The sequence below is a fragment of the Mus caroli genome, chromosome 19 (genome assembly GCF_900094665.2).
Source record: "Mus caroli chromosome 19, CAROLI_EIJ_v1.1, whole genome shotgun sequence".
NCBI lineage: Eukaryota > Metazoa > Chordata > Mammalia > Rodentia > Muridae > Mus > Mus caroli.
In genome coordinates, this window is record NC_034588.1 from 51,582,552 (window position 1) to 51,604,303 (window position 21,752).

The 21,752-nt window shown below is 46.3% G+C and overlaps 1 protein-coding gene and 1 long non-coding RNA gene across 4 annotated transcripts in view; one reads left to right on the plus strand and one right to left on the minus strand.

Moving 5' to 3' along the window:
• Gpam (glycerol-3-phosphate acyltransferase, mitochondrial) overlaps nt 1-21,752 on the minus strand; it is a 95,597-nt gene that overhangs the window by 45,566 nt on the left and 28,279 nt on the right. For 2 of the 3 annotated variants that reach the window (XM_021151279.2, XM_021151280.2), the window contains exon 1: nt 15,836-16,058. The exons of the other annotated variant lie outside the window; for it this stretch is intronic. The gene's annotated coding sequence lies outside the window, so the exon portion shown is untranslated. Of the gene's footprint in view, nt 1-15,835; nt 16,059-21,752 lie in introns of those variants that run through there. 3 annotated transcript variants of the gene reach the window in all.
• The window catches only part of LOC110286104, a 12,489-nt gene continuing 6,888 nt past the window's right edge, over nt 16,152-21,752 (plus strand). Inside the window, exon 1 of the long non-coding RNA XR_002377114.2 lies at nt 16,152-16,222. This is a non-coding gene — a long non-coding RNA (uncharacterized LOC110286104). The remainder of the gene's footprint in view (nt 16,223-21,752) is intronic.

Genomic DNA, 21,752 nt, shown 5'->3' on the forward strand with positions numbered 1-21,752 from the left:
AAGAGAAGAGAAGAGAAGAGAAGAGAAGAGAAGAGAAGAGAAAAAAATGTAAGTCTCAGAGACAGTCCCCGGAATATGATACATGCTGTGTGGTACCTTTAAAAGAACTAGAAAATTGATCCAGAAATCAGTGCCAGGTAATTGATAAAGGGGGTGTTTAAATAACAAGCTCCCCCTGCTTCAAGCACAGATCATTCTCTTTCTCTGATCATAGAGACCTGATTTGTGGGCACAGTAACTGCACTATTGACAGTATTTATAAAGCAATAATTCATAACTTTGTAACACCAAAGTAAGGGGTCTGACCATGTGAGATTCCAGGATTTCCCCTGGAAAACCAAGTGTGTAAATGTTTTCATTCCTTCTTAGACAGTTCAAAGCCCTTCTGAGGTCATCTGTGGGTTCTGTTCTCAAGAACATGTGTGTACATTATGACGACCATAAAAAAATAATGTGTAGTTTCCTTTACAGATTTTAAAGCTAGAACTACTCCATGATCCATCCCACTCTGGTTGTAAGTCCAAAGAAAATGAAATCGGTGTATTGAAGCATTATTTATAATAGTCAAAGAATAGAATCAACCTAAATGTCCACTGATGGATGGCTATATAAAATGCACATACGAAGAGAAAACTAGTCAGCTTTTTTTTTTTAAGGAGAAAAAGAAAAGAAAAGAAAAGAAAAGAAAAGAAAAGAAAAGAAAAGAAAAGAAAAGAAAAGAAAAGAAAAGAGGAAATCTCATGATTTTGAAGACATGGGCCAGGCACTGAAAAAAATCAAACACAATTTTACATTAACTATGAAAGTGTCAAGGCCAAAGAAGAACAGGGTAGAACAGTAGTGACCCAGGGCTGCAGAACAGGCCAGCAATGGGAGATGATATATTTAAAAGTTGTTGAGGGTAGATTTTTAAATATTCTCACCAGCAAATAATGCTACAAGGTTGTGTGTGATGGTGTATTACCAGAACACCAGCACCTGGGGGGGGGGGGGGGGGGAGGGGGGGAGCGTCAACAGTTCAAGTCTCATCTCGGCTTGAAGCCAGCCTGAGCTAAGCTACATAAGGCTCTGCCTCAAAATTAGAAATAAACAAATAAATAGATAATCAAATAAATAAGCAAGCTACATATATGAGGGAAAGGCATGTTCTCTTGAAAAACACACACACGTTACTTCTGATAATATAGTATACAGTGTGTGTGTGTGTGTGTGTGAGAGAGAGAGAGAGAGAGAGAGAGAGAGAGAGAGAGAGAGAGAGAGAGAGATTGGCCCTTGAACCTAGACCCTTGTACATACTGGGCAAGAGCTCTACCTCTGAGCTATCGTCATCTTGGCCCTTACCCTGAAACTTAATCAGCACAGTCAACTGTGAATGGTAATGAAAGTATAAAGTTAGTCCAAGTATGCTATTTAGAAGTAGGGAGTCCTTGGGAAGTGAGAAGGGTTATCTAAGACAACAAGAAAGGATATCCCATGGTTGGATCCTGGCAGTTTCATAAAAAGTAGGAAAGAATTACAGATACACACAGAGCTGACTCTGCCAGGATGAGTACCATCACAGGTAGCCCCTAAACCTTGAACCTCCAGAACTTTGAACTACATAGAGACGTCTTTATAAAGTTGGCCTGCCTTGGGTGCTTTGGTATAATGACAAAAGGCTGATTTATAGATTTAGGCTGATTTATACATCCTTCAATAAAGGGTTGTTTTGAGGATGAAGGAAGTGATGGAAGAGGATAAGGAAGATAGATAAGGAGAGAAGTCATCTAAATCAGAAAAATGGTTTGGAGCATGGTTTGAATGTGAATTGTTCCCCCACTGGGCTGCGTGTTTAGACACTTGATCCTCAGCTGGTGGTGACTTGGAGATGTTCTGGAACCAATGACCCATGGGGCCTAGCTGTTAGATGTAAGACACTGAAAGGGCCTTCAGATTTTAGCCCAGTCTCAGTCTACCACTGAGACTGTTACCTTCTGATCTGTACCATCAGCTCCTGACATGCTGAAGTGAGCCCCTCCAGATATGGTACCTTTTCCTCCAGGATGGCTGCCAGGCACCTCCATCCTGAGCCTGACCAGCCCCTGTCTCCTCAGTTGCTTCTGTCAGGTGTTTTGTCATGGCAATAAGGAAAGTAATTAATACAGTGAGTATCTAAACGTCCGCTCTCACTGCCAAGCCTCGTATACAGTGGCACTCTGTGGCTGTGGCTACTGCGTAGCTATTATTAGCAACTGTGGGGGCAGTTTGGGTAACTGATGGTATCTAATGCTTTCTTTCAAGCGCCAAACAGGTAAAATATTATCATGAAGGCCCTTCACGCCTGTTTGGAGATTCAGACAAAATAGAAATGCTAATTCTGGGAACCAGAGCCATGAATTCTGAGTGGCCTTAGGGGACGAAATGCTTATCTGGTGCTCTTCTGTTGCTGGAAATGCACTGGAGTCTTTGAGATCACATTAATTGATAGGCCCCTTAAGTGCTCTACCTGGAGAAGCACCGAGATTCCTGACAGAGATTTCAAAGAGTTACCAGCCAGCGTTGTCCTAAAGATTTGTCAGGTGAGTTAGGGCCACTGTGTGGAGAAAAGCCCCGGGAGACAGCTGACCTCAATAGGGTGCTCTGGTGGGATTTCCACAACAGAGGCCAGGGCTCGTGAGGTCCCTGCTCACTCCTGATTCCAACAGGGGCTAATGGGCTGCAAGGAGGAATCCTGCTTCCTACACAGAAGGAAGAATGGGGCCGCAGCGCTTTCACTTCTGGCCCATCTGTCTCAGATTTCCCCGCTTCCCCAGGGCAAGAGCTCTGAGCTCTCACAGGCTTTCACCCCTCTCTGCTGCTCCTCAGCTGTCCTTCTCCACGCCTCCCTCCCTCAGTACCACAGTCCCCAGGCCACCTCTTTCTTCTGGGCCAGTCTAACCTCACCTCTGGCCCAGGGCCTCCGGGTTTCTGGTTTCTCCAGCCAGGAACATGCCTTCTCGAGTATCCATATGCCTGATTCATTCTTATTTTTAGCTCCCAGCTTCCATTTGCAACTTTCTGTCCCAGGCTTGTCATTTTATTCTGGGCCGTTCTGTTTTGTTGACAGCACTTACCACTATCTAAAATCAACCCGTCATCTTCTATTCTTGATGACACTCTCTGCTCCAAGTCAAACACATGTTCAGCATAGGCAGAGGACGCATAGGCACTGGCTCCGCAGAAGGATGGGCAGTCACCCATACTCATGCTTGCTTGATGCTGGAATGAATGGCCACCATCTACTGAGCACTTGCTCGGTGCCAGGCCCAGGATGTAGGTTCTATAAATAGAGTCTCACTCAACTAATCGTCTCCCCAAGCCCTCCAAAGTAGGCATTTATCATCCACATGGAGTAGATATGGTCTCATAGAGGGATTATGCAACTTTCCCAATGTCACAGCTAACAAGAAAGCAAAATCCTGTTTGAACCTAAGCTTTATTAGTGGCGTGGCTCTAACACTAATATTCTAGGTTAGGAGTCAGTTCATTCTAAAAAAAAAAAATAGACCAGATAGTCAATATGTTGGGCTTTGCTAACCATATAGTCTCTGTGACAACTGCCCAAATATGCTGTACAAAACAGGCCACAGATAGTACATAAGAAAATCAATCGGGCTGTGTGCCAGCACAACTTGGTTTACCAAGCAGGTAGGTGGTGGGCAGCAACTGGCCCATGGCTACAACTAGCCATTCCCTGTGAAGTCCTTAATCTATGTTAGACTGGGGAAAAATTAAAGTGAGGTAGGGGGAAGAGGCTTAGACAATGGCTCAGTGGGCAGTCGGCCACCTCAGCATCATTGAACATGATCCCCTGGGATCCATCCCAGCATTCACGTAAGAAGCTTGGCACAGCAGCACACACCTTCAATCCCAGTGCTGTGGCGGTGGAGAGAGGTTCCCTAGGTGTTCAGGGCAGCCAGCCTAGCTGAGTTCATAAGCATAAGGTCTCGTGAGAGATCTCATCTCAAACAACAAGATAAAGGCAATAGAGAAAACCACCAACCTCAGTATTTGGCTTCCACGCACCATGCACAGGCTCACACACATACACATGAACACGTGGAATACACGCACATATGTACACACAGAGAGAGCAAGTCAAGTATAAGAAAATCATTGGGCATGTGATCTGTGGGAGGTGAGGTTCTTCAACTAATGAAGGCAGCAGGCAGGTAAAGTGTTCAGTCGGAGAGATCAGTGTTAGGGTTCTGACAGGAACCAGGGCTGAGCTGAACACGTGACTGCACTGTGGTCTGTCTAGTGTAAGATTCCTTTAAGGATCACAGTGGGGATGAACTCAACGTGCTTCCTTTGGTCAAGGTTTCATTCATGTTGTAATTACACACGATTTCACAACACCCTCCAGGACCTGCGTCTACACAGAACGGAACACATGAAGTCGTTACGCTAACTACTGCCTCTCCCAGCCTCTGAGCCTGGACACTTTTCCAAGCCAGCAAACTGAGGAGTGATAGATCACAGGTCATGAGAAAAGTGGGGACCATAGCTCTGAGGCAGCCCAGAGGAATCTCCTGCCATCTCACTGAGATGCTGAGCAGTCTGTGTGCAGCAGTCTGGTACTTTAGAGTGGTACCCTGACTACCAGTGTTAAAGCAAAAGGCCAGTTCACCAGTCCCTTGGATCTGGCCTGGACTTTGAGATGGAGAGAGCTCAAGGGGAAAAGGGTGTTTCTGTAGTGCTGGTGTGCATCAGCAACTCAACTGTGGGCTGGATCTTAAAGGGCTCATAGTCCTTGGGCACTCTGCTCAGGGTGGCAGTGAACTGATGTTTGAGTATATGCATGCACATGTATATATGAAGCAGATGTGGCATGCAGAAAGGGAATGGGTGGTGCTGGGGAAGAATGTGTATATCTGTGTGATATATGTGTCTGTGTGTGGTATGTGTGTGTGTTATATGTATGGCATGTGTGGGATGTGTGAGTATGATTTATAGGCATGTGAAATGTATGGGATGCACCTGTGATATATATTTGGTACACATGTGTGATGTGTACATTACCATGTGTGGCATACATGTGTGATGTGTATATGGTATGATATATGTGTGATATACATGTGTGATGTGTACATGGTATGTATGTGCTCTTTATGGTGTATATGTATGATGTATATATAGTGTATATGGTGTGTATGTGGTATATATGATGTATATGTGTGGTATGTATGTGTTCTATATGGTGTGTATGTGTAGTGTATATGTGGTGTGTATATGGTATGTATGTGTGGTGTGTATATGGTGTGCATCATGTGACTTGTGCATGGTATGTGTAGTCTAGAGGTATATGAGGTATATAGTATATATCTGTAATGCATGTGTGATATATGTGCATGGCATGTATAGAGTATATATGTAGTATATCTGTGTGGCATGTATGTGTGATGTTTATGTGGGGTGCATGTGCCTGTATGTGTGTGTGCATACGTGTGTGTCTGAATATGTGCCCATCTATGCTTGCATGTGTGTGTATATGTGTGTATGAATATATGCCTGTGTGTGCTTGTATGTGTGCCAGTCAGTGTGTGTGTAAGCAGTGGTGTGTAATACTTAGTCTCTTCTACCTGGTAAGATGGAGAATTAGATCCCCTCCCAAGGTAGCCCCATGTAGTTGGAGACACAGTACAGAGAGCAATAATTTCCCTGACCCTGGAGAAGTTATCCCACTAGCAACAGCTAAGAAGCAAGCTCCCCTACAAACTACAGATAAAGCTTAGCTGTATTATCTCTGACTTTCATACAGTTTTCCAAACATGGGCCTCCAATATTTGAGCAAGAAAGCAGCCTCAGGACGGGGGAACCAGTGTCTAAGAGAGCTGTCGTCGCCTGTCCCAACTCTGCTGTTACTCAGCATGCAGGGCCTGGGACCCCTCCCTCATCTCTGCTGTTACTCAGCACGCAGGGCCTGGGACCCCTCCCTCATCTCTGCTGTTACTCAGCATGCAGGGCCTGGGACCCCTCCCTCATCTCTGCTGTTACTCAGCACCCAGGGCCTGGGACCCCTCCCTCATCTCTGCTGTTACTCAGCACGCAGGGCCCGGGACCCCTCCCTAACTGTTCTTTTTCCAGGCTCCCTTTCTTATCAAAGTCCTGAGCTTTTAACTGTGTTCGTGTCTTTATTGTTGCTACTTTAGAGTCTTGGTTACTTTTCTATTGCTGTGATAAAACCACCAAGGCCAAGGCAGCTTATACAAGAGAGTATTTAACTTGGCTTATGGTTTCAAAGGTTTAGAGTCAATGATGATGGAGCAAAGGAACAGCAGAGAGCTCAGATCTTGACCCACAACCACAAGGCAGAAGAAAGGACTGAGAATTGAAAGGACCTTTTGAAGCCTCAAAGCCTACCCTCAGTGACACCCCTCCTCCAACAAGAACACACCTCCTAATCCTTCGCCAAACAGTTCCACCAACTGGGACCCAGTACACGGGGGGGGGGGGGGGAGCATTCTCATCCCAACCCCCACTAACATAGGGAGGTGATGAGATGGGGAAGATCTGGGAGGAGTTGGGGGAGGGGAAAACATAGTCAGAATGTATTGTGTGAAATTTTCTTCAATAAAAACAAACAAAAATAGTATGGATTATTGACAATATATTTTTCTCTCAGTAATTAGTGCCAACAGGACCTCGGCATTACCTATATGCTCTCCATATGTACTATTATTTAATTGTCACAATTTTCTGAGCCAGGATGCACCCTATCGTGGGCTGGCTCCTCAGTTCTGATGGACAACAAGATTCTGGAAAGAGACTGGAGTTCACCAGGGAGTTGGCAGGACTGGAGTTAGAATGAGAACTTGTTTTGTCAAGAGTTCTCTGGAGCCCTCAGTGCAGAGAAAAACACAATCTCACATGTCCTTACCCCAAGGTCTTTCTTACTTGGCTACCATGTCTCCCCTTGCCAGAGTTCCAAACACCAGGGTGCTTTCTGCAGAAGAATCAACACAGCAACCACCAGCCATGATGTCCAAAGCATGGCCTCTGCCCTGTCTACACTTAGAAGTCAGGGGAGGAAGTAGACATTAATGCTGTGGGGGAAGAGATCTGGGAGCACCCAGAGAAGGAGTCCTCTTTCCTTTGCTCCCTCATCACTGGCATGCATAAGCAAGCAGCTAGCGTAAGCATCTGCAAGTCTCTGTATCAGAGACTATGCTTCAGAAGGAAGAAAGAACTCCTTCATGGAAGGCCCAGATCGACAACCTAGTGATACACTTCTTCACACACAAGGATCAAGGAAGAGAGTGTGTAAGAGCAGGAAGATGGGGGGAAGTGTTGTGAAATGTTCTCCTCTGGACACAGCACGTTGCTGCAGCACATGGGCACAAGATCAAGCCAGTCAAAAGCTTCCAGTGTGAGCCAGATGTGACAGAACACACCTTCAATTCCAACACTCAGGAGGCAGAGTAAATTCCAGGCCATTCTGGTCTAATGTGACTTCCAAGCCACCCAGAGATATATAGTGAGACCCTGCCTTCAAAAAAGTGAGATTAGGGGAGGGGACGTAAAAAAGAAGAAAAGAAAGTTTCAGCACGAAGGTGGGAGAAGCTCCCAAGGCCTCACCCATGATTGAGGAGCGACTGGGGGTTGAGGAGCGACTCTGAGAGAGGTGAATCACTTTACTTTGGATATTGTCCCAGTGAGTGACCCCACAACCTCTCTTTTTTTTTTTCTTTTTATCTTTGAGAACTTTTTACTGCCCTTTCTGCACAGATTTCTTCAGTGACTTTTTCTTTTCTTTTCCAGTTTTTGGTTTTTCTTTTTTTATTATTAGATATTTTCTTTATATACATTTCAAATGCTATCCTGAAAGTTCCCTATACCCCCCCCACACCCTGCTCCCCTACCCTCCCACTCCTGCTTCTTGGCCCTGGCATTCCCCTGTACTGGGGCATATAAAGTTTGCAATACCAAGGGGCCTCTCTTCCCAGTGATGGCCGACTAGGCCATCTACAGCTACATATGCAGCTAAAGACATGAGCTCTGGGGCTACTGGTTAGTTCATCTCATACTCATCAAAGGTGGAACAACCACTCTTATATGGGCATCACTAACACACTCAATGAAGTATATTTTGAGAGAGAGAGAGGCAGTTGATAGGGAGATAAATATGTTAAGGGGAACAGGAGTCAGAAGGAGGAGTGGGTGTACATACAATCAAGATAAATTGTGTATGTGTGTGGCTTTTTCAAAGACTAAAAGATGCTAGAATTCCTTAACTATAAAAAGAAATCAAAAATAAAAGATGCTAGCTCAGGCCACATACTTGGTCAATGGTAACACCTCACTCAGTAAGAGTGCCACTGATGCTTCCCTCCCTCTGCTCTAGGCTGGAAGCCTCCAGCTGCTGAGTCCTGCTGCAGCGGAGATGAGTGTAGGGGTGGGTGGGGGCGAGGGCAGGAACAGGGAGTGTGGAGAGCCATGCTGCAGAAGGGCCCAAGGAAGTCAGTCACAACTATGTCAGTTCAAACAGGCAGCACCCGGTGCTCACCAGTCTACACCAGCTCTGGAGAAGGCACACAAGAAAGGTTCCAGAATACAGCAACCCAAAGCCAGGCAGCAAGCCAACATCGAGCACTCACCTGCAGGCTGTTGTTGCTTCATGGTTGCCGATCAACCCAGTACTGAAGTCAAAGAAAACTAGTAACTAAACAGGCAAGTTCAAAATAGTAGCAGCCAAAGGTCACATAGATTAAGGTAGAAAGTTGCAGAAAATAGTTGCCTCTAAAAGAGATTAGTTCAATGTATCAAATTATCCCCAACTCCGCCCACTGTGATACAAGCCAAGAGATATGTTGAGTCCCGAGGGAGAGAGGTGAGCCAACAGCGAGAGAAAAGCATCTATCTGTATGATAGATAAACAAGGCTAATTCCAAGCAGCTCTCCATCCAAGCATGAGCTTTTGTGTGTGTGGCTGCTGCAGCACAGACGACCTTGTGAAGGTGGCTGAACCCACCTGACAGACTTGAGTAAGATCTTATTTTAAACAACAGCTAACCTAGAAAGATCCAACTGCAGCCCAATTACCTGGACACTACTGCTTGGCTTATTGGAATCTGAGTTGCCTGGTGTGCATTTCCTGTTTTTCCCTCAAGCACTGGTGAGCGGGGCTGGCAGTGCTCTGAAACACACTGCAAGTGATGAGACAACCAAACGCCTCTAACATCTCAGGTACCCAGAGCAGATCTACCTCAACCTCAGCAGCCACCACAGGCCAGGGTACCAGCAGCTTTTACAGCCATATCTAAGCAGCACCTAAGAGGAAGCCGACAATCCAGGTTACCACAACTCCTTTTATCTTGAAATACCGATAAAAAATTAAGCAGTCCGATAACGCAGGGCACCAATGGCTTTTATTTCCACTGCTGTCTGAAACGGATAATTCCCTTTTAGAATTTCATGAGTTTGGCCCAGAAAGGAGATACTCGAGGCATTAAACATACAGGAGCCTGGGACACCAAGAAGGCAGTAGCTTCTATTTAAGGGTCTGACTGACACAGCCAGCTGAGTGTCATAGGAAGTGATAAAAACTGAATATATCCCTGTCCCTAGGCCAGTCTGGGAAATCAGGTGCTATGAAATTCGTTCCCAGACGTGAGTATTAGCCTCAGTGTCGAGCAAGCAGTCTGTTGGACAAGACTTGTGAAATAACGTAGGGTTTTTTTTTTAATTGTACCAGGCAATGTATTAATATAAACTATCAATGGATAAACACCATCACCTGATAAAAAGAATGTTTTCCACCCCACTGGGCATGAAAGACAGACTCTTAGAAAGCACAAGTCCTAACGTTGTATATGCTTAGCTGCATTTAAAACCCGCTGGGGGGAGGGGAAGGATGCAGCTGTCAGTATTTGCCACCTCATGAGGACCTGAGTTCAATTCATAGCACTCAGGCCAAGTGCTGGATGTAGTGGTGTTGAGGTTTGGTCTGCTGCTATGTTTTGTAATGCAAAAACTCTATCCCAAGGTCTAGTTGCCTCAAGATGGTGAACTCTCTTGTATGCCAGCTTTCGTTGTGCAAACCTTGCTCTGTAATTTACAACTATTGGTTAAAATAAGATGCCTACAGTCTTTGGCTGGACAGAAGAGGTGGGCAGGGCTTCTGATACCAGGCTTGGGATCTGAGGCAAAGACCACGAGAAGAGAGGAGGAAGAAGGAGGAAGGCACCATGGGGTTGGTAGATCATGAGCACACAAGTCTGTTGTAGGAACAGACCAGGTATAGCATGGCAAGTGATATCTCGGAGATAATTGACCAAGAAACAGACAAAATAGCACAAAGGGTTGATCTGTTCAGCTCTAAAACTTATTATAAATATAAAGCTTTTTGTGTTTTGGGGTACTCAATTATCTAAGGTGAGATAGCAACCCACAAATAATATTCACCACAGCATGATGGTGCGCACATTCTAATTCTGCCCCTGGGGCGGCAGAGACAAGCAGATGCCTGGAGTTCATTCTCCAGCCAGTCTTGCCTAATTGGCTGGCCCTGGGTCCTAGTGAGAGACTACATCTCAAAAGGTAGGCGGATACTGCCTGAGGTACAACATTTGACCTTAGCCTACACATTCACATCCTTACACATATACCTGGACACATGTGGTCACACACACACACACACACACACACACACACACACACACCTTGCAAATTTATCCTTAGTTTACTGGGAAAGGCATTGCCTATGTAAATCTTTGAGTGTTAAGGAACCACTAGAGATCCCTGGAGAAATAGCGTAGAGGCTCAGCTAAGAAAGAAGACAAAACTATGACAAGGGCAGAGAAGGGAGTGAAGGTCAAAGTAGAGACAGGGTTGCCCCGTGACACACTGCACTGTTCCACTCTCCAATGTCACATGCAGTTCCTGTTAGTGACCTGTCCCCTCTTCTGGGCTGTGAATTCCTTAAATGGAGTGGCTCTGCCTTGTTGCTGAGTCCTGGGACAAATTAGAGGTGGGTCAGGGATGTTGGCCTACTGAAGGAGTGCTGAGGAAGCAAAGGGCTAAGGACCCAGAGTGATGCTTATCAGACCCACAACACATTCTCTGTTATCTAAGGGTGCCCGCTATGCTGCCTGGTGTGGGGAATCCCACCTACCCAGCAAGCTCACCCTAAGCATCAGTGTACAAGACAATAACATGTGATTCAGGAGGGACTAAGAGTGCGGCAAAGTGCTTGGGGACTTGTGAACAAAAATCTCGGCATCTCTTACAAGTCCCATGGAGCTCCATCTGGGAGCAGGGCGGTGGAGGGGGAGCCAGCCTTCTGCTGCTGCCTGGTCCCCTGGCTTTCATTTTCCCAGGCCCTTGTTCTTCCAAGTTGCTACTTGGAATTGACTCAAAATACATAGCGTTACCAGCAATGTTCAAGTAGCCCATGACAACTACCCCTCCTCTGCAGAGAGGCTAGGGTTCACGGGGAAACAGAAGTCCTGGCCTAGCGTGGAGCAGCCTATGTGATTGGTGGTAGTGGTGGTGCCATGTTTTTGTTTAACTTGGTTTGTTTGCTGTTTGGGGGGTTGGGGGATGGTTGGCTGCCTTGGTTTGTGACACTTGAAGCCCAATACACAGCCACGCCCCCATTCTGGGTGGAGACAAGGCAAAGCTTTGAAGTGAGGTCAGTGTAGTGAGACAGCCAGAAGGATAGGAAAGGCAAAAGCCAGGCCTGTGGCAGCATCTGCTGGCACTGGGGCTCCTGCAGAAGCACCCAGGAACAGGGACTGAGTGCTTCCATTATCACACCCAGCATGACACCCCAGAACCCCATTCCACATCTAAGTGCAATTGAAGATCTGGATGGCACTGAAGTGGGGTGGATCGGGTTCTGGGAACTGAATGTTGACAATGGACAACCCCTCGCCCCGACAATAGTACTGTCAAGTTCTTCTCTAGAGTGGAGAGAGAGGCAGGCGTGCAGTTGCCTTGGAGACTAGTGGGCCATCTGAACTGCCTTTGAAAATCTCCTGGTGTAGTGTTCCTCTGCACAGCTTCTTTGTTCCTTTCTCAACATTTGATCCTCTGAGTGCCCATCCAATGAGGAGTTTAAAATCCAGAATACAAGTGCCGAGTGTTCTGGGTCTTGAATTCACAGTGCTGGTCCGTCCTGCCAGTAATTGTTTCTTTCGAGCATCTTTGGCTAAAACATCCAGGTCCCAGAGAGGTCCCTTTACCACTTGTGCCCAGAAAGCAATGGTCAGGGCTTGACTAAGGCAGAAGTGAGGCCCCAGGTAGGGAAAAGGAAATGAAGAGAGTTGATTGGCTGTCAGAGACTGGATGGGGGAGTGGTGAGGGTCAGCAGTGCAGACCCCTACAGGAAAGGCGGGGAGGCTCCTTCTGTGTGGCTCAGGGTCCCGAGGCCTGCAGTCCTTTCATCCCGAACCTTCCAACTGCCTCCCTGGCCATTGTTTTTGTCTGGGAAATATGCTAACCAAGTTTTTAAAGCACACTCTCTAATGTCCTGGCCTGAGAGTTCATAAAAGATAGTAGACGAGGCACCTGGTACTACCAGGGCAGGCCAAGTGGGCAGCTCTGGGAACACACATGGGCAACCAAGGGAGAGACCATGAGCGCATCTCCAAAGCTTCAGCTCCCAGCTCACCTCCTAGGCTCCTGATCTCAGAACTTCCCCAGCAGGGAACAATATTCTGGATGGGTTTATCACCCAAGCTATACCTGTGGGATTTGAAGGAAGGGGATGTGGGATGCTGGCTACAGGAGGGACATAATTCCTGAGACAAAGCAAAGGAGAAGAGAGTTGTCACTGGGGGCAGGGAAGAAGTAGGGAGGTCTCCTAAGATGAGATGCACCAGTGTTTTCTTCTGGATCAGCCTCTCTCCACCAGCAAGTAGGACAGAAAAGCAACAGAAAAAAGAATCACATGCCTCTCCCTTGCCATTTGCTTGTTCAAGAGCATCTTAGATGTCAGCATGAACAACTCGGTCTTAGGGACCACGCGGTCCAGCTTCTCTTGTTCACAGATTCTGAGCCCCATAGTAAGCAGGTCCTTAGCCCATGCAGGGCCACTGCTGCATGCCAGCTGAAGTGAAGCATACAAACACTGTAGTTCACCAAACAGCCCTTTCATGACTGGATCCCACTCCCTTCTAAGTCCTTTGTCCTCTCCAGAGACATAAATGGCCTGCTGCTTTTAATGCCTGGTGCACCATTCATATTTAGCTTGTCCAAGGGCAACTGGTTTCCTTTGCTTCCATGCCCACCCTCTTCCATGTGCTGAAAACACAGTAAGTCCACCACAGAATCTCTTTTCTCAAAGTCACTTTCATGAAAGAAGTGCTGTGCCCATTTTACAGATGGGGAAAACAAGTTTTAAATATCATGGCGAAACATAGGCTTTAATTACAGATATAAATAATTTTTCTCCTTCTATGATCTACTATGATTCTAATAAGATTAACCAAAAAAAGGACAGTCCCTTAATTTGAGTTCCTTAGCGTAGAAGCAAATACACCAAGACTATTTTCTGGGAGGAGAGAGAGAGAGCAATTCAGAGTGGGCATCTTCAGGTAATGGGCCCACAGCATTAGTGACCTAAGCAGGTGCTAGAGCTGAGAAAGGAAGGAGAGGCTGATGGCTTGCCCCATGGAAGATCCTCCAATGACAGGGGAAACCACAGGACTCTGAAATCTCCATTTACCACGCTAACTTATAACTATCCCTCAATTTCCAGTCTGCTTGTTGGGGATTTGGTTCTAATGCTTTGGTTTAATCGGGAATCTGCCTGTCCAAACGCTGAAGGTCCTTGTCCTCAGTTGGCTTTTGATTGATCGATAAAGATGCCAGCTGCTAATGGTTGGGCATAGGGAGTCTGGGCAAGACCTTTAGATTTGCTCAGGTTAGAAACTGGAAAAAAAGGAGACAGAGAATTGCCATGACTTGGGGGTGTGGGGGAGAAGGATGGGATGTAGGAGCTGCAGGAGAGAGAGCCAACCAGCCATGGGAAAATTCAGTTGGGTGGCCACTGGCCACTTCTTTGATTGGGCCAGGGGGAGCAGGGGAAGGTTTAGGAGTGCCCAGGCTTTGAGCTAGCCAAGCCATTTTAAAAAGAACTGGTGTGTGTGTGTGTGTGTGTGTGTGTGTGTGTGTGTGTGTGTGTCTTCCATTCGAGAATCCAGATAGCTCTTGGGCAGGTGGTCACATGCAACCCGCAGGGAGCACAAAGTGGAGTAGGTCAACCCACCACTGCATCTCTTCCTTTAAACGAGTTGACCCATTTCTCCCCCAGTTTGTCCTAAAGTCAATGAGTGAAGGCACATGGAGGAGTATCAGCAGGGAGTGGAATATTCTCCATCAACGTTTAGACATGGTGAACAGCAAGAATACTGCACATCAGAAACTGGGTCGTCCCAGGGCCTGGCTGCCACACCACACCTGCTCCCTGCCCTGGAAGCTCTATCAGTCTGGCACTGGCAATGGATCAGAAACATTAGCAAGACAGCCTAGAGTAGCCCAGGAAGTTCATAATTCTGGATTTGCTTACAGAGAGAGTAGATACACTCACCAGAGATTAACCTACCTAACCCTTTGACTTAACCAAGCCAGGATCAGGGGCAGAGCTGGGGTGCTTTTAATCGGATAATATTAAGTGTGATGTGGTATGTCTATGGAGGGTCGTGGGGCTCGAGTACTATCCATTCAGCAAGACAGAGAAGATAGTGTAAAGGGGAAGACCAGCAGAGCCAGCAGAACGGGAGCCAGCCAGGCCACAAGGAGGGAGGAAATGCTCCCCAAACAGCAGAGAAGAGTCAGGCAAGGAGCTATACGGCCTGCAGTGGCTTCTCCTCCACCCTTACCATGGCCCTTACAGATGAAGAGGAGCAGAACTCACTATGATGAGCTCCTCAGACCCATGACTTTTGCTCCCAGAAAGGTCAAGGGGGCTCCACAAAGGAAGTTCCTGGGGAACCCAGAGAGACTAGAGCGAGGAGAGATCTCCATCTGTGTAGAACCGCAGGCAATGAAGCCATACTCTACCACAGACAACAAAGTAGAGACAATCTTGTAACAATAGGGGAGGTGCACCTAGGGATAAACAGACTGATGGAGAAAGGTTGTCTTAAACAAAAAAACCACAAATTATCACTGGAAAATACTTTCCTGTTCAACCACTAAAATAAAATGGCTTTCTTTGTTTTAACATTGTGTCCTCTCTTCCTCCTACACTTCCAGGTCAGGCCCTTTTATCCACCCTGGAGTGCAGCTCTCCTCTGTAGAAGTTGTCAATCATAGAACACCCTACCAGACCCGAGGTCAGAAAACACCTCTGTGTTGGGAATCTGATGGCATAGGAACCGCCAGGGCACAGGCAAACTTGGGAACTAACTTAGACATAGAGTGCTCAGCCCAGCACCTCTCCTCTGGTCTTTTATTTTGCCTGAATGTGAATGAAAAGACCTAGATTCTTAGCAGTCAGCAGAGCATTTGAAGGCCACGTCCCATCTGCAAATCACACTTACTGGTGTTTCAAGTGAAAGTCATCGGGGTCTTCCCTGAGCCACGGTGACAGATAACAGATGTCTAAGGAGTGTGTAGACTTAAAGAAAAATGACTCGGGATACAAATAAACTCATGCAACAAACTGTATCATGCAACAGCTATATTACACCCCCCCCATACATCACCCGAGCCTCTAACTACTTCCCAAGAGAAGGTCGCCACAAGTCTCAGCCCTTTCTTGGGCTTCCTCTATCTTGCTCTACCTGCCCTGGGTTCCACTTCACGTCTTTCCCGTGTCTAAAGCCATCATATCCTGAGAAAGGTCCCCATGTCCCAGTTGCTCAAATACCTGTATCCTTGATGTGGTATCTGGAGTTATTTTGAATCAGTTGACTAGCAAAGCTGTCCCAGACAGCTTCAGAAGAAGACAGCCCCCAGGCAAGGGTGACTTAGAAGCTCCTCCAGAGGCCTATTTGTGTGGCTGGAGGCTGGAGGCCTTCGGGTACACGGCAGTAACCCCAGAGAAGCACCTCGGGCAGCAGCCAACAGTCCAGGATGGTTTTGCAACAGTGGAGGAGGAGGAAGGCTCTTTCATCAAATAATAACCAGCCAGAGATAAGGTCTGCTAGGCTGAGCTTGATCAGCCAATCGCGAGCTTCAGAGCATGAAAAGAGGCAGACCCAGGCTTCCGGAGCCAGTTTTAGGGCTCGTTATAATTTAATGATGCTGCACTGGGGTGAGTTGGAGGTGGGGTGTCTTCTTGGCTTCACCTGGTGGGGATTTTCTACGGGGGGGGGGGGGCAGGGAGGCGGCAGGGTGGAGGGTTGCAAAGCTCTAAACTCAATAGCCCCATTCTCCGTGAGGGTGGCTGTATTGAGCATCCCAGGGGTCACATGGAGCTCTAGGCTCCTGGTCTGGCTGGGTCTACTTTGCCAGGAATTTTCTCTCACTGCCTCTAGGAAGCTGGGAAAGAGACTTGAGTGGGGCTGATCAATGTAGGGATCAACAGAGAGCAAGCATGTTTGACACCGGGTGTGCAGCTCTCTGCTGGTGAGGCTGATGGAGTCAGGGACACCTTGATGACTTGAACTCAGTCTCTTGAGGTGGTTCTCCCACCATCTCTTCTTGGTGCTAACTTTCCTGTTTGTAGTGATGGGGTCTTTCCATCTGCCCAGCCTTTTCAGCCATAATTCTTTCCCAAGGTAGCACTGATCTTTTAAGATAAAAGACTTACGGTTAAAAAAAAGATGGTGTCTGGGGGCCCAGTTGACCTAGGGTTGCACAATGGCCTTGCATCGTGCCTGCCCTGTGACCTCACTGCAGAAGCTAAATGTAGGGAAAGTTGCCCCAACCCTATAGAAAGATACACCTTTAGCTGACGCTGATATGTTACAGCTGAGCATTGAAAGGAACTTAAATAGGATCAGTTTGCCATGTGAGTATGTCTTCTGTGTTCATGGCCATCCCAGGAGGCAGCAAGCTGAGGCAGAAATGGTGTGTCTTCCTGCCCTCATGACACATGGCACATCACGGGAGACATGAGTTTATTAAAGGGGTCCTTGGTGGAAGGGAGCCAAAGTCTGGGCCAGTGACAGGGCTTGTTATGAAAGCTTGCTTGTCTAAAGAGAACAAAGCAAGGGATCCCACAGTAGTAATGGGAAGCCCAGTGGAAGATCAGAGGGTAGAGCGGCGCCACATACTGTCCAGGGGACTGCATACAAGAAGCGAACACTGAGACAAACTAAAAGTCAAATTTGTGTCGTGTATGTGTGCATGCATGTATGTACATGTGTGTTTATGGGTGTGTATGTGTATATGGGTATGTGTGTGTACAGGTGTTTGTGTGTATGGGTATGTGTGTCTATATGTGGGGGGTATGTGTATGTATGTATGTGTGTGTGTGTCTGTATAGGTATGTGTGTGTATGGGTGTGTGTGTATGTATGTATAAGGATGTGTATGGGTGTGTGTATGGGTGTGTGTGTATGTGTGTATAAGGATGTGTCTGTGTGTGTATGGGTGTGTGTGTATGTGTGTATAAGGATGTGTCTGTGTGTGTGTATGGGTGTGTGTGTATGTGTGTATAAGGATGTGTCTGTGTNGTGTATGTGTGTATAAGGATGTGTCTGTGTGTGTGTATGGGTGTGTGTGTATGTGTGTATAAGGATGTGTCTGTGTGTGTGTATGGGTGTGTGTGCATACATGCACTTGAATGACAGAGGTCAAACTCAAGTGTCTTCTTCTGTCACTGTCCATCTTTTTTAAAATTTATTTGGTCTTGTTTGTTTTAAGGCAGAGTTCCACCTGTCTTTAACTCGCAGCACTGTGATTACAAATGTATGCTACCATATTATCTGGCTTCTTTTGTACCTTCAGGGCATCAAACTAGGGTCCACAAGTTTGCTTGACAAGCACTTTACTTACTCCTCAGACCAAACTCAGGTGTGTATGTGTTGGTGTGCGTGTGGTATGTGTACATTTGTGCATTTGGAGGATGCGGCACATGTATGTAGAAGCCAAAGGTCAATCTCAGAGTCTAGTAGCTTCCTCTACCACCGACAATGAGCTCACTATCCAGGCCAGACTGGATGGCCAGCGAACCTCCAGGGTCTGCCTGGGTCTGCCTCCTCCCCACAGTGCTGAGTCATAGATGTCCACAAACCTGACTTTCTGTGTAAGCTGAGTCCTCATGAGTCATCTACACACACACACACACACACACATCACAAGTCTCATTGGGATTAATTCATAGAACACATATTACACCCAATTACAATATCTATTTCAAAAAAAAATCTGCCCATCAATGGAATGAACTTTAGAATATTTTGAAAGACTGTTAAGAAAAGCTTGGGTGGAGGTGCTTCTACAGATATGGTCAGAATTCCTATCATATAAATAAATCAAAATTTCAAAGAATAAATGAGGACACTAAAACTGATAAAGAGCAAGGAGAGCTGGACGAAGCCCTGAATCAGGTTGTTCACCTAGCACACAGCACTCCCTGGGTTCTACAGAGAGGAGAAAATAGTTTTTGAAAGACACCTTTTCTCATTAACTCTCCCTTTCCTTCAGCCCCCTTCTTTCCCAGCTCTCCCAGAAGAATCCCTGCCGTACTCCACACAACCCTAATCGACTTGGATTCTCTGTGGATTCTCCTCTCCTAGACATTTTCATAAAGGTTGTCGTAAATTGTCACTTTAATGTCATAAATTTCCTTCATGTTATAATAGGTCCCTGCATGTCAAAAATATGTCACTTTCATGTCATAACATGTCCCTTCATGTCATAAATATACCTCTTCACATCATAAATATGTCCCTCCATGTCTTAGTATGTCCCTTCATGTCATAGCATGTCCCTTCATGTCATAGCATGTCCTTTCATGTCATAATATGTCCCTTCATGCATTGCTTCTTTCACTTAGTATACTGTTTTCAAAGCCCAAGTCTTTTAATGTTACTGGTGAAAATAATTTTTCCCTTCTACAAACACATAATAATTGGCTTACCCACTGATGGAGAATGTTTTGCTACTACAAATAATGATGGTGGGATATTCATAGACAAGTATTCTCTACATTTAACCCTCAAAAATCATAGAGGAATGAGGAGGAGGAGCCCGTGAGAGACAGCCCCCAAGGGGCTTTTCCCTTAGCAGAGATATGATAACACAGCAATAGCTAAGTCTTGGTACATAAAATCCAGTCACAGGTTCAAATCCACCCTCTTTCTACCATGGCAAGACAAAGGAACATGTTTCAAGGAAATGGTCATAGGAAGCCAGAAACGTTGAGTGATTTACCAAAAGCTACACCCCATCCAGGGATCAAACCCAGAAGTTCTGTGTCCTTTCTGCCCCAGCTCCTCAACACAAACACCTCCTTATTCTTGCATGCATCAGCCTTGGCTTTTAAGATGTGTAGCTCAAGGTGAGAAAAAAAAAACAAAGAAGACTCTCTTAAAGTGAAGGAGGTAACAAGTGGTTGATACTATGTGGATGAGATGCCTTGTCAGAGCCAGTGGGCCTTTGGCAATGCAAAGACAGTGAGTGCCTTACTCCTGGATGCAGCTGGCCCCACTTGCCTTCTCCTGGCAGCTGGCTAAGGGCAATGCCTCCCTAAGTGTTTGGGTTGTTTAAGTAGGAGACATGGGGACTTTAGGTGAGTCTCAGGAGGAAGGTGACCTCTTGCATAGCAGTGAGGTACAGAAGTGGATCCTAGAAGACAGAAGTCTGAAGATGCAGAAGAAAGAGCAGAGAGAATGTGAGGAAGGTTACACTGGGAGACTGGCCAGTTTTCCAGTTTGCCTGTGTCCAAGAATGTTTTATATTAGCCCTTGAAGTTATTTGTTTAACCCCTGAAGTTACTTGATCAGATTGAAAGATGTCAAAAAATAAATAAATAAGAAAAGACAGCAAGTGTCCTAGCTGCAAGAGAGTCCTCCCAGACACTCATCACCTGTCCACTCCCAACATCCACATTCCTGGCAGAGCTCTACCAACAATCCCCAACAGTAGGAGGAGAAAGATGAGGCTGAACTGACCAGGGTAGAGAGGGTGACTGGGGCTGGACACAGGTGCCACTTCTGAAGTCAAGACTCCAGGACCCAGTGCTTTTCATCTGAGGCTAAGAATGACAGAACAAGTATCAGGCTCTTGTGAGTACCAAAGGTCTTGAGCAACCATGCAGCTCACAGATCCCAAGCCCTGGATTATTGCATCATGGTCAGGCCAACTTTCTTTGATATCTCTTTTATTTATTTAGGCTCATGACTTGCAGCATTCAAGGGCATCTGCCTAGACATTATCAGAAAGAAAATCAGTTAGATAAGCATTCTGGCTGTGGTCCAGGCTACTCCCAGACCCTGCTTTTCTGGTTTATCTCTGTAGTCTTTTAGAAAATCAAATTTGGAGCATGAGGCAGTCGTGAGCAGGATCAGAATGGGGCCAGCGCAGGTCAGGAGGTTCATCTTGGGGTAGAGACAGTAACTCTTGGTACTTAACCATGGGTCAGGTCCTGCTTCCTAGTTACGTCTTCATTTGTAAAATCTCTATGGATCTCTTCAGGAATTCATAGCCATTTCAGAGACCCAGAAAGTCATAGTGACAGGTCTGTTAGCATGCCTAAGCTCATACCATTAATGCATATGTAGAGTGACAAAGCTTGAACGAAGGTCATGTGACTCAAACCTATGACATCTCCATTTCTATACCATGCTGCCGCCCATAAGTGGTCTTTTAATTTTGTTTTACTTATTTCTCTCTCTCTCTCTCTCTCTCTCTCTCTCTCTCTCTCTCTCTCTCTCTGTATGTGTGTGTGTGTGTGTCTGTGTGTGTCTGTGTGTGTGTCTGTGTATGAGAGAGAGAAGGGGTGCTTGCTCATGAACTTGCCGTGGCACACATGTGGAGGTCAGAGGTCAAATCCTTTGGGAAGTTGGTTCTCAACTTCCATATCCTGTCTTAGTCGGGGTCTCCCCTGTGCCATATACTCCAGGCTGGCTGGCTCCCAAGCTTCTGGGTGACTCTCCTGTCCTTGAATCCTATCTCACAGGCGGTATGCTGTGATTATAAATGAGATCCACCACGTCTGGCTTTTTACATGAATTCTGAGGATCAAACTCGGCTTTCAGGATTGTGTTGCTCAAACCTTTTCCTGGTGATCCATCTTCTTTGGCCCCACAAGAATTCTTAGTTCATTTTTCTGTCTCTCTTACAAACAGCCACTCATTTCCATCCTCTTTCAATGACTTGTAGAACCATCAAAACCATTATTTGTGTGTTAATATGTAATGTGGGCACCTAGGTTCACACACATCCATACAGTCACCCTTATAAGAGCACCTCTCTGCATCTCTGTCTATCGCTCGGTGTCTGTGTGCGTGTGTGTGTGTGTCTGTGTCTGTGTCTGTGTCTGTGTCTGTGTCTGTGTCTGTGTCTGTGTGTGTGTGTCTGTGTCTGTGTGTGTGTCTGTGTCTGTGTCTGTGTGTGTGTGTGTGTCTGTGTCTGTGTGTGTGTGTGTCTGTGTCTGTGTGTGTGTGTGCGTGTCTATGTCTGTGTCTGTGTGTGTGTGTCTGTGTCTGTGTCTGTCTGTGTGTGTGTCTGTGTCTGTGTGTATGTGTGTGTGTGTGTGGGTGGGTGTGTGTGTCTCTGTCTGTGTGTCTGTGTCTGTGCCTGTGTCTGTGTCTGTGTGTGTGTGTGTGTCTATGTCTGTGTCTGTGTGTGTGTCTGTGTGTCTGTGTCTGTGTCTGTGTCTGTGTGTGTCTGTGT